Raw genomic sequence first — 12,906 nt, forward strand, 5'->3', positions numbered from 1 at the left:
AGGAAAAAAAAAAAGTGTGATTAGTACTTTTGACCTTTCTTTTGCACCTTTTAGTATTTCCGTTCTTCACCGTTTTCCTTCTCCCCACACCAATTAGCTACTAACACACAAGTTACTCTCTATTAAACTTGAGCGTCTCTTCCTACTTCGGAGATCACACAAGTAGTATGAAAGATAGTACTGGTGATGTACCTCCCTACCTGGACAGGCAAGCACTTCTTTGGCAGTTCACCAGCCCATTTAGGTTTCAGACTGTACAGTTGCAAAGAAAGGGTTAACAGTGTACACCACACATCGCTTCTAAGTTCTGCCAGCTCCTTTAACTATCACCTTTCTGAAATCTTCTACAAAGACAAAGTCAAATCCTCGAATGCAGGACTTCATATTTAAGGTAGATTTGCTCCTTTGCTCAGAGACTTGGAACAATCAGAGATTCAGAACAACATTCAGGTCGTCCATTCATAGTTTTCAGCGGAGTAACAGAATTATCAAACAAAACCAAGGTAAGCTGCTTATTCAGGAGGATTAGTTTCTCTGTCTATCTCATTTTTTGGTCCAAAGATTGATCTCTGAGATCAGCCTAAGGTCTATAGCATCAGCCAAGATTTTTCAGGTACACAGCTTTCTACACATGCCAGACAGCTTTCATCAAGTCATTTATGCTTTTCATCACCATTGAACTCACACCAAAACTCAAACATACGCTTGTGGTCAAAAAAAACATAAGTTTTAACTTAGAGTGCAGCCACAGTAAGGTATTTCTGGATCAGAATTTTGAAGAGAACCAAAATCCAGGTCACTATTTTCTCAACTCATTTCTTGAGCTCAGTCATTTGAGTATGCTTCTATTCTGTCAGTTTAAGAACGCAGCACAAGAAAGGTACTTTCAGACTCAAAACAAGCCATATACAGTCATCACCAAGATATTAAATCTGTCTGGGGTTTTCTGCTTTCTTTTTTCACTGAAGTACCACTCTGGCTATTAGAAGTTCTATCTAATCTCAGCAAGCTATCTCGATCTGCTGCATAAGACATGCATGTAGATGGGACAGACCTGAAGGGCAATAGTAGAATTTTTAGGTGGACCTTCTGGAGAGGGTGGAAAAAAACCTGATACACTAGAAACCCACTTAAAAGCACTGAAAAAGATGTGATCAGAACTGGTAGTTGGATGGTCATACTATTTATTGGTAACGAACGACACCACTTCTGTATAAACAAGTGAGCTCAAAAGTTTTTTTAAAGAAATCAAAAATTCTTTTTACAAATATGCCTTTCCCAAAACATCAGTCATGCAATTATAGTTTAACCACACACACAGCCTGGAGTCCACTCTACGTTTCCAAGCAGTTTTCTGTTACATTTCTAACAAAAAACTATTAGATCATGTACTATCCCAGTCTGCCTCCAGGCTTTTAGGAGCAAGTCCATAAACAAATTCTCACATCCACCTACTTGAAGAGTGACATTTACTTCTGTCCATGGAAATAAGGTAACGGAGCGCTTTGAGATCAAATCCATGCTCACAGATTTCTGTATGTTGCAGCGTTAGCCTTATGCATCTTTGGTTTGGTACTTTCACAGCCACAAAAGACACTGTCCTGTTTATGATCTTCACAATCTAAACCATACTTCCTTGCATGAAGTCTATCTTGTAAAGCCTGAGGCTCCAGCTCAAGCTGGGACCTCCCACTTTACAGGACAGGATTCATTTAGCATCAGTCTGCAATATTTGTCCCTGTCCTGCACATCTCTTCAGGGACAGAAATTCCTCCGCAAGCAGCCAGGAGAGAACCCTGAAGAGGAACAACATACACACATGCAACGAAAGCGCCATCCAAATACACAGCAGAGTATATAGCTTTGTATGCGAATGGTCATGTTGTAGTTAGCCGAACCTGTGTTCACAGGCTGATACGAGAAGCCTAAGCTAACAGCAATTTTGACTAGTTTGGTAGGAAGTATAGCCTCTAGGCATGAAGTGCAGTACTGGTAAACATACACCACTGCCCCAGAAAGAAAAAGTTCCACTGGATGCTCACACAACAGTAAGGATCAGAAAACGGATTTTAGATGTGGTCAGCATGATTTCTCTATATGGCATACACTAGGAACACCACAGTCCTCTTTCTGACCTTCACAATGATTAAAATAAAGAGTTAAACTCCTATAAGAATACAGCAGCTTTTATTTAATTCTCTGTTTTTATTAGTGCTATATTTACAATTATTTTGACAGGCTGAAAACTAGGTTCTGGGACCTAACCACTGTTTTCTGCAGAGAACACTAGCAGAATCTGACCTGAAGGAACAGATTAGTTTGTTTGGGAGCTGTGTCTCATTTTTAAGAACACATTCCCTCCTACTGGCTAAAGAGTGGAAAGGACTCTTAAAAGGCCACAGCACATTATTTAATTGCTTATTATGCAGATAACGCACATTTCTACAGCAATCCTTACATTTCCTGTAAACTTCTCACACTTGTACAGCAGCAAAACCATTACAATATGAAACTGATTTTAAACTGAAACACAACATAAACTGAATGGATTTTGTTCAGCTTAGATTTGGCTTTCACTTTGTTACAGATCTTCAAACAACAGGTCAGCAAGCAAACAGCATATTTCCTTCGACTCTGTGCTCATTCCACCGCATGCTCAGCAGCTTTGATCCAAATGAAACACATCCAGATATACCTATACTAGCACTAGCAAAGCTGTAGTTAAAAGTGCAGTTTTGAAGAAACTTCAGCCACCACAGTAAAACTACTGAATTATGAAGTCACTGTTTGGAACCTCTGCTAAGAAATGTCATCAGTTCATGTGAAAAAAAGTGTGACATATTAGCTAGTGCCTCTGGGATATGCAGACAAGCTCTAACAAAACTGCAACATGATTAATATTTATGAGTTAAGTTAACACTAAGAGTTCAGCAGCTGCTAGCAACAATGCCAATAGCTTGCTTCAGTCAGCAAATGGCCCGTTATTTTACAAACATGGAGCAAAGAGCAGCTGTGTGCCATGTTTCTTGAAACTAAGTAAGACACAATATTTACTTGGGAAAAGACCATTCAAGCATCCCACTTACGAGATTCTCCACTGAAGTATCTCCCCATTACAGGACGGTTTATATACCGGGTCTATGTCTCAACTCCGCATCAGAACAATGCTTGTTTTTTCAAAACTGGAATAACATGCATAGTAAGGCATCACTAATGCACTGTTCATACAGCGCTACCAAGAAGTGCAGAGTAACTAGTCAGCTCTAAGGCTATTCCAAACAATTCAAGATGAATGTCTCAGGGAAAGTAATGTAGCGATGAAAAAAAAAAACCAAAAGGCAATATTATATGCTGTGTTTAATCTACAGTATTTGGTCTTTGGGATTGAGTTCAAAGAGATTAAATTAATAGCATCTCAGGAGAGAAAAGGGGCAAGGTTGCACACGTGTACACACGCGATACAAGCAGCTAGAATTTGTCCATACACTTTCCAAAACACCAACAACTGTGGTCAAACAGGGTTCTGACAGCTCCACATCCTGTTTACAGGAGGCTCTGCCAAAACATTCACGCACACAGGGATGGAGCAGAGGTGGACAACATCCAGCAGCATCTTTTCGATTTAGTGAATTTGTAATAGGTAATAACCAAAATACAGAAATATATAGTTGAGTGTCTTATCGCTTCCACCACAGCAACTAATAAGTTCCTTTCTTTTCCAAACACACACAAAATGAAAGAGATAATTTTTCATTAACTTTTAAAAGTGCTTACTTAGTGGATTTGACAGCTGTGCCTAATCAGCTTCATTGTACAATTGCTCCTCTTGATGAAATCCTCCAGATTTTGCAGTCAGGAAAATGAGATCCTCCTATTTGAGGGTACTCACCTAAACACAATTTTACTTCTAATATAGCTAGTGATTTCAGTTCATTTAGGATGTAGACATCACCTTTCCCTTTTTCACTTCAGGTAAGCAAGTCTAGCTTCCCTATTTAATTTTAAAAGAAGGGGGCAGGGGAAAGACAACTAGCTTGTTATCCATTCTTTTTCCTCAAGTGCACCAATTTAAGACTTGACACACACTCCCCCTCATCTCCCCATAGTAGACACCAGAACACCTCCACGTGCTAGCAGTTCATTTTAGTAAATGTGTCCCTTAAAGTTTAAGTTCTCCCTGAGGCAGGCAGCTAGCTCCAGGGAATACGGACACGCCCTCCGCCTCACACGATGGGCTGAATCCAGCCTTGCTACTTGCCTGAGACACTAAAAGTGTCACATCCAAAAGTTGTCACAACCTAGTCCTGAAACACTCGAGTAAAGGACTCGCATCCCAGAAAAAAATCTGGAGACTCAGCGGCCTCCTTAAGGAAAAAATCCAGACATGCATTAGCTAATATTTCACTTAAAATTCAAACATGCCTGACACTTAAAGTGAAACAGGTCAGAGTCTACGCACCAAACCTTTAGTAAGGGCTCATTAAACTTAAGCAAACAGAAACTCACACTTTTTTTTTTGTGACCTTGTATCTTCTGAAACTCACCAGCCCTGGGAAGCCTGAAAAATAGACTGCTGACGCTGCCCGCGTAACGCCGCAGCAAAGGCAGCCCCCGAGAATGCTGCTCTCACCCTGCCGAAGGATCCGGTCCCCTTCCACCCTTCACCTCCACGGTGATCCCACAAACAAGCTGGTGGCAGGAAGGCCAGCAGACCCTCAGCAGCAGCTACAACGGGTTATCCCTTCCTCAAACCCGGGAAGGGACAGCAGTTCTGTCAGCACAGTGCTCTCCTCCAGGCCAGCACTGGGACGCAGCAGCCCAAGGCCCACGCCTGGGCTACCTCCTCCCGCCAGCAGCTCTGACAACAGGGGAGCAACCTTGATCTCCCCCAGTCTCTGAATGTAAGACTGGCTACCACTTCATTGCACCACAGGGACCACTGGAAGGTTTACATCAAAACTTATCACAGACACGCTGCAGAAAAAAGCCCATTTTTACTTTTCTAAGCACACAGAACTGAGGGAGATCCAGTGAGCTAGTTGCTCAGGGTCCCACAGAGAACCCACATGGGGGAAAGCTGACATATGCACGTGAAAATGATGGACAGATAGATGGTCTAGTCATTAAAACATCTAGTCTTGTGTCTTGAGTCATTCACACAATTCAGAAGAAAACTGGGGAACTTCCCCAGGCCAACTTTTTGACATGCTACCCTCTACTTGCATGTCATTTTATGGAGCACTACACAAAGAGAGCGATCCCTTTCTCCCACCAGCCATTCATTCACATCAAAATGCAGTGATATTTTACAATCACCTGGTTAGGAGATCTCCTAATACAGGAGACAGCAGGAATGCCGAGAACAGGCGATGCTTTTCTCAAGTTTTGTGCCACTGTTACTGACCGAGAACAAAGGCACCTTAGTGGCAAGCAAGCAGGCTCCTGAATTCACCCAAGTTAATTTTCATTTGAGACAGAGAGAAGGTTCGCTTGCTACTTCTTTTTCCTGACCATGCTGAACATTTAAAGCAAACTGTACTACTAATTGCAAAATCATGCCGAGTGACTACACAGTCCTTTCTCTCAAGTCCTCTCTCTGGAATAATGTTTATTATTCACGCTGTGGTCTGCAGCAACATTTTGATCGCAGTACAAGCAGCACATTAGAGAAGTACGAGTTCGGCCAAGTCCCAAATGTTTAGAAAGTATGACCAGGAATCAGGTAGCCATCTCAGTATTTCTAAAAACAGTGTTACACTGACTAGGATTATCCCCAAGCTAGTTAGCTCAAAGAGGTCAAAACTGAAGTCTCTAAAGACTCCTCTGCTCTAAGCCTCCCTGCAAGGGCTTACGGAGCTTGCTCTCATCGTTTCAGACTTTGAATTCTGCCAGCGTAAGTGGTTCTACTGTCACCTGACCAGCAAGACAAAAAAATAACTGGTTTTGCTGGGTTGTATTTTACCTAAATTGATCCTCCATTCAGTTTGTCACACAGCCATGCAGAAGCTTGCACCAGTACGGTGAAGACGTAGAAATGAGCACCTAGGAGTGCTCCAACAGCATATTCAGCAACAGTGCAAAAAAAAGCCAAAGAAATCACTACATAAATTTCAACCTAATGCCGTCAAGGCACCCTGATAACAAAAATAGAAGAGTCAGATGCCACCTGCTAAACAGAAAGGGAACTAATCATTCTTTATAAACTAAGTGTGAATACAAACTATTTCAAGGCAGTTATGCAGAAAAAAAAAAAAAGGTTATGTACCACAAAAAAAAATGCTTTTCTCTCATTTAAACTGAACTAAGAATTGGTCACTGTAGGCTTATTGTTATAAAACTCAGATTTTGTGCATAAAGGGCTACATACTATCAGTGACACTTGAATGCCAAGTAAGACATTATTTACTCAAATAAATTACTTTCTTACAAATCATGAACAGAATCAAGGTGTTAAGTTTTATTCAGAAAGAAAACAGGCCAAATAAGATTCTGACAAATTCATCCACAAGCACATAAAGCTTTGGACACAATTATCCAAGATGACAACACTATCTAAGCATCTAGGTTAACTCATTCAATGAAATTAAAAGCATAACATTGCTCTGTAATTGTCTAAAATAAATTTCCTGCATTCATTGACGTTAGAACTTGAAGCTAGCATTTCTTATGCTCTCTTTCTCCATGTCCCCATTTCACTTTTGTGCCTACAGCACCACTACATATAGATATTATACGCCAAAAGCATCTGGATAATGAATTAGAAATGGGCTATACAATTATTAGTTTAAATATTTTAAAAGCCAATGTCAGGCAGTGACTACCTAATATCGGTATACATATTCTAGCATGATTATTTCCAACTCCCCAGGATACCAGCAGGAGATGCTCAAGCAACAGGTGAAACAAAATAGCCATACCTACATTGATTTGTATACTGCAAATTATATATCACAGACTGCTGTCAAAGAATGTTGCAGAGACTATAAAAATATAATGCAAAAAAAACTGTCAAAAAATAGAACCATCAGCTCCTGTTAAACATGAAATATGTTCTATCTGAACTATCCTAAATTCCTTAAATCTCTCATTACTGGGAAAAAAGGTGCTACTCCATTTCTTGTACTTTTTCTTCAGAGCATCTGCTACCAGTCACTGTCAGAAAGAAGTTCTAGATAGATCAGTTTGCCAATCACGCAGCAACCACAGGCAGCTATTAAACAGGCTATTTGGGGAATGGAGAGTCTTTATTCTGCTCACGCAGCACCCTAGCACAGAACACTCATTCTGCAGTCGGGGTACCTACACAGAGTGCCACAGCTTAATTTTTCCATAATACTGTGTTCTACTTAGTCCTTAGTAAGGTGATACACACTCACACACACATACTTGTCCTCTTTGTAAACCTCTAAAGCACCAGTAGCATTGGAAAACTCCTATTCTTTCCACGTCCTAGAACTAGTTTTCTCTGTGTAAAGACTAGCATATTCATTTCATTGTAGAAGACTCACATTGTAGCACAGAAGCACAGACAGTTGGAACAATACTTTAGAAAACAAAGTTTCGTAAAGACAGGTGAGTTAGAGATTAAAAGCTTTGTTAATGCATATGTATGCAGTACTTTGTTTGCAATATGACAATATCTAATTGTAAAGGTAGTCACTAGCATAATATAGAGTATCCAGCACCAGTGCAGAGTACCCCTGCAGACTGAGGTTTTTTATGTTATCACAATGGGCTAACACTGTTCAGCCACTCAAACTCCCTACATCGAGGCACAGAGGCCAGGACAGTGATGGCAGCTTGACCTCACTGACCTGGGCTTCTATCTGCTCCACAGGAGTTTCCAACATCCAGTTTTCCCAGTGCTTTTACCTCTGCAGATTACGAACCCTAGACACAGATGTTTCACTGGTGCTGTCATGAGTACATCTGGGAGCACTGATTGGACAGCTTTAAGCTTCAACTTACCTCATACTGCAGCCCCTTGAACCATGGCTTTGTGCAACCGAAGCAGCTGACTTTTCTAGGAATTTCTTATCCTTCTGCTGTCTTTTACTCATCCCATGTTATGACAAAACCACCAATTTTAAGACAAACTTCACGTTAACCCTCCCCTCAACTTCAATTGATTTTAGCTTTTCAACTAAAACGTAATTGTTTAGTTGTAGATCAACATATGTAGTAGCTATCAAAAAAAGCTTTTTTTTTTTAAACTAATTCAGCAGAAAGGCTGCATTACCCATACTTAAGGTGTTACTGCCTCAGTATGTAATCTGTTCCTCTGATTTTTTAGGGTTTGTTTCTTAATCTAGTATCACTGGTGAATTTAACTTCTTTTAACATAATCTACATGGAATTTTTAAACTAGCAAAGTCCTATCAAACTCTTAGAAGTGCTGGTATTGTAAGACAGTATGTTCACAAAACTTGAAACCTATTATCTAAAAGCAGCAATGTTAACAGTAGGTTATATCTCCAAATCCTTCAAGATTTCAGAACTAGCATAGCATCTCCTCATTTTCCTTCCCCAAGGGTGAAGAAACATGGTTTTTCACCTTAAGAGAACTGCTTCCTCCAGTGAAAGTGAAACACATCATTGAACTAGTAAGTTAAAGTGACATGGCCTGATTGTGCCTTTAAGAAAAGTTGGTGCAGCAAGTAAACAGATTTCAGTTCTTTACCTAGTAAACTCTACTAGGGGATTTAATTTAAGAGACAAAGATCACTGAAGTAGAAGACTCAGGTTTCAACACTTGTCAAACTGATTTTGATGGGGAAGTTGAACAAACAAACTTATTTTAAGGGACATAACCTACAGACCAATTTAAAAAATTCAAACACCCAAACAATCCACAACCCAAAAAACACAACATGCTGCCCAAGTCACCACACCAGTGCTACCTTTTCTCTCGCCGCATCACTTCAGGATGTTCTCTCTCTCCTGTCACACAGCCCAGCTCTCTGCCTGTCTCCCAGGCAGCCCTCTCACCATTTCCCACTTTTCATCAGCCTCCCCAGTGCCATTCAGCCTATTCACATTTTCCTAGGATGCCTTCATCCAAAAGACATGAAAGCCAGCATTTGCTCCAGGCTTCCGGCTACTGGAGTTTTTATCAGTCTGTTTCTTCACTGAAGAGAGGTAAGAACATGCCATTCTGTAATGAAAACGTCTTGTGCTAGATTGCATTAGATTGCAGACTTAATAATGGCCAGTATTCCCAGATCCAATTATACAGAAAAGCTCAGCTCTGAAGAGCTCCACAGCCTTTAAAGAGAGACGACCCAGAAATTCTCACACAAACTGAAAAAAAATAATTAAAAAAAAAAAAATCACCCCACTTGAGGTTGCAAGACTGTATTTGAGTGTAAGACAGTCTGCAACATCCTGCCAGCAGCCATCACCTTCTGGATAATTTACCAGAAGGACTTATTTTTGACCTGCTGCTCCAGCTGCATTAGTCCATATACACTTAATATTCTGACTAGTCTGATCTGAAAGGATGCCTGAAGAACAAGAGTCATACCATTGCTGGAGAAGTCTAGCAGAGAGCACCATCAATGCAGTATGCTCAGAAAGAAGCATTTGCATTTTTTTTAAATTTGCATTAAAGGACAGCTCAGCTTTTACACTAAAAAACCCTCACATTTGCATTTTCTTGGTGCAGCATGGACCAGAGACCAGACTGCTGCAGCATCTTTAGAAGTCCCACCCTGCCTGCTCAGCTGTACTCAGTAGTTACAACAGTTGTACTATGCAGTGCAAAAACCTTGTAACCAGTTCTCTTATTAATTCCTGCATATTTATGTTGTTATCCAAATGAAGGAAAAAGAACATTCAGTTAAACGTCCTCCAAACAGATCTTCAGAGTTTTTTTTAATAGATAAATACTTTCCTCTAGCAAAAAGACTACCTGTTCTTTGCTGCTGAAGAAGCAGTTGCAGAAACTGTATCTTCCACAGAAAGCATAACTAAGAAAAATGCCACTGGAGCTAAAGGTGCACTACACAATAAATTTTTTCTATTCAGATTTTTTTTTTTTTAAACAAAAAATACTACATTCAAGGACCTCTAATTGTCCAACATGCAACACCATCTGTTGCTCTTAGAGGAACAGTATCCAGTAGTTAACACACACACACACACACACACACACACACACACACACACTCTTCTGAAATTATCTTGGGAGTAACACTAAAAGTCAGAGCTGCTGGTGTGAGGCGAAGGAGCAGAGGAAAGGAGAATAAAAGCTGATCACACCAGTGATGTGTCCAGCCAGTGTCAGCAACAATCCCTTAGTTCCATTCAGTAGCACCCTTGAAATTAGGAAAGCATTAACTAAGACACCAGAAAATCTGAGAGGTAACACATTTTTAAAAACTTTCAAAGCTCTTTACATAGGTGTGCAAAATTTGTTTAAAACAACTTTCAGAAAATGGATGATAAACTACTTAACGTTGATTTGTTTTCTCCCCACCTTCTCAATTAAGGTGTATTTATTCTAGGCTTCAACTCCCACAGTTGTTCAACATTTTCAAAGGAGAACAAAAGGATAACTTGATCTTTAAGTATTACAGAGCAACAGACCTGTTATGAGCTTTTCTAGTCATTTTAAACAGCAAACATGAACATACTATCAGCCTAATTATTGTTTTCTTAGCAACAATGGTATTAGATCTCCCATGTTCTTCCATAATCCATGAAATAAAGACTTTTTAGTTGGGTTGGAGGGGAGAGAAGCACCAAAACAAGCCTAAGAAATCTTCACAGAGGAAGCCTTGTACAGCTCATCTATAGGTTCTAGATGAGCAGTGATTCCAGCTTGAGGGCTTCTGCTAATCAAGCAATAATGCAAAGCATTGAGCTCAGAAGAATAAAAATTCTTTGTCGAAGTCCACGCACTCAGTGCCCACAACTCTATCTTGAAACTCACTGGCAGCTGATGCCAGAGATTAAAGAACTGGCATGAAGTCTGCTGTATGACACATTGATTAACAAATCAAGAGTCACATACAGCACTAGACTGAACATGCCTGCTTATTCTTATGAAAGTAGAACACAAACTACTTCTTTCTCACTTCCTGGTCAGAATTGTGAAGCACCTATGTCAATCCCTCCCCTCCGTTCTAGTAGCAGCTTGTACTTTAAGTCTAACCTTAACTTCTTAAAAAAAATAAACCATTGTAATTCTTGATCTTCATTTCACCCTGCAATTATGTGGACACTTTACAAAGATGTCGCTCATCTTCTGATTCTCCAGACTGTAGCTTTTTTCCTGACTATTCAAAGTGTCCTACTGGATGCCACAAAGCAACGAAGCCTTAACAGGAATGTTTAAATAAAAACCCCAAGAAAGGGAAAAGCAGCCCAATGTGTATACAAGAAAATCTATAGTCTTTTTTCAAAGAGTCAGAAAATGGAGAGAACTCGAGAGTCCTCTCGTCCAAAGCTGAAACTGCTTTTTTTCTGCATTTTGAGTTTTCAAGGAATACACGCAATTTGGGAAAGATAGTGACAACCAGAAACAAGTCACAGAATGCTGGCATGTGAATTGCTACTTCCAGTCATTAAATATTAAAAAAACCCCTCAAATATATTAAGCAGTAGTCTAGAACGGGGTTTTCTTGCCTCCATTTATTAGAATCTAATTGTAAGAGCCCCAGTGTGTTAACACACATGGCCTAAAAATTTGGCAAAATAGCTTTCCCCTCAATACCTGCACATTCACTCTTTATCTTCTTGATCTTCATTTCACCCTGCAATTATGTGGACACTTTACAAAGATGTCGCTCATCTTCTGATAACTTTTTTTAATACAAGCTCTACTTGCTACAAATGAGGAGCACAAATTTATAAAATCAAATGCAATTAATGCTTGATAGACAATTTTGAATCAAATTTCAGTGGTGTAAAGGATAAATTCCTTCACAAACATTTTATGCAGAAGAGCTGTAAATTCTAGTCCATATCTCTTTTTAAAGCCATTTTGCATAAGAGTTTGACTGGGTTTGTCTCTACAAGCTTAGTTTTTAAGTTACTTTCAGGTTTACTTCCACAGAGCCTGGTCAGTTGTACCTGTTGACCAGACAGCTGGGGAGGAGCACAGTTCTTACCTACTTAGCTTGTACTTCAGGACTTTTGCTAACGAGTTTACACAGATGCTTTTTAACAGGTAGCTGCAGTAGCAGATTTTTAAAAGCAGGAATTGATAGTAAAAATATTTTTGAAGGGACTTTATGCATACTTGTAATTTACAGAAATGTTTTGCTTAGAGAAGCATTAAGATACCTCAGAGAAAATAAGTAGATTGAATTCTTTTGCCTCTCCTCCCACTGGGTTTACAGCATCAGAGGTACACAGGTACTGTCAGTACTGCACGTTATTTCAGCTTCCAGTCAGGTATTAACCATCCAAAAAAGCACCATTCATAAACAGAAACACACCAGATTCTCCAGGTGTGAACAAACACCACAAAGCCTGCAGCTTTTAGGATTTAGCCTGTAATCAAGTCCAATGACCACGCTAGTTAGAGCTAGAGTTAGCAGGCAGTCAAAACAAAAAGAGAAAAAATATCCAACTGTTCATGGAAAGACGAGTCACCCACCATAAATAATTTTTTGAGGAAAGTCACAGATCATGTGGACCAGAACAATTTTGTTTCCTCCTTAAATTTCAAAAAAGGCTTTCAATAGGGCCCTGCTGAGCTCTCTGAAGAAACTAAGCTGCCAATCAGAAGTTTCTTTCATCTCATGGATTAAGACTTGATTTTAAAAACTTGGACACAAAAGAAGGAAAAGGGGAAAAGTTAACCGCGGGAATTCCACATGCCTCTGATATCGCAGACATAAGCCGTTCTATTTATTACTGATGTATAACAGAAAGCAAGGAGGAAGTGGACAAGAGTTA

The 12,906-nt window shown here is 39.8% G+C and overlaps 1 protein-coding gene across 5 annotated transcripts in view; it reads right to left on the reverse strand.

Annotated features, from left to right (window-relative positions):
• The window catches only part of CNOT4 (CCR4-NOT transcription complex subunit 4), an 83,558-nt gene that overhangs the window by 47,084 nt on the left and 23,568 nt on the right, over nt 1–12,906 (reverse strand). The gene's annotated exons all lie outside the window — the stretch shown is intronic.

This window comes from Opisthocomus hoazin, chromosome 8 (assembly GCF_030867145.1).
Source record: "Opisthocomus hoazin isolate bOpiHoa1 chromosome 8, bOpiHoa1.hap1, whole genome shotgun sequence".
Taxonomy (NCBI): Eukaryota; Metazoa; Chordata; class Aves; order Opisthocomiformes; family Opisthocomidae; genus Opisthocomus; species Opisthocomus hoazin.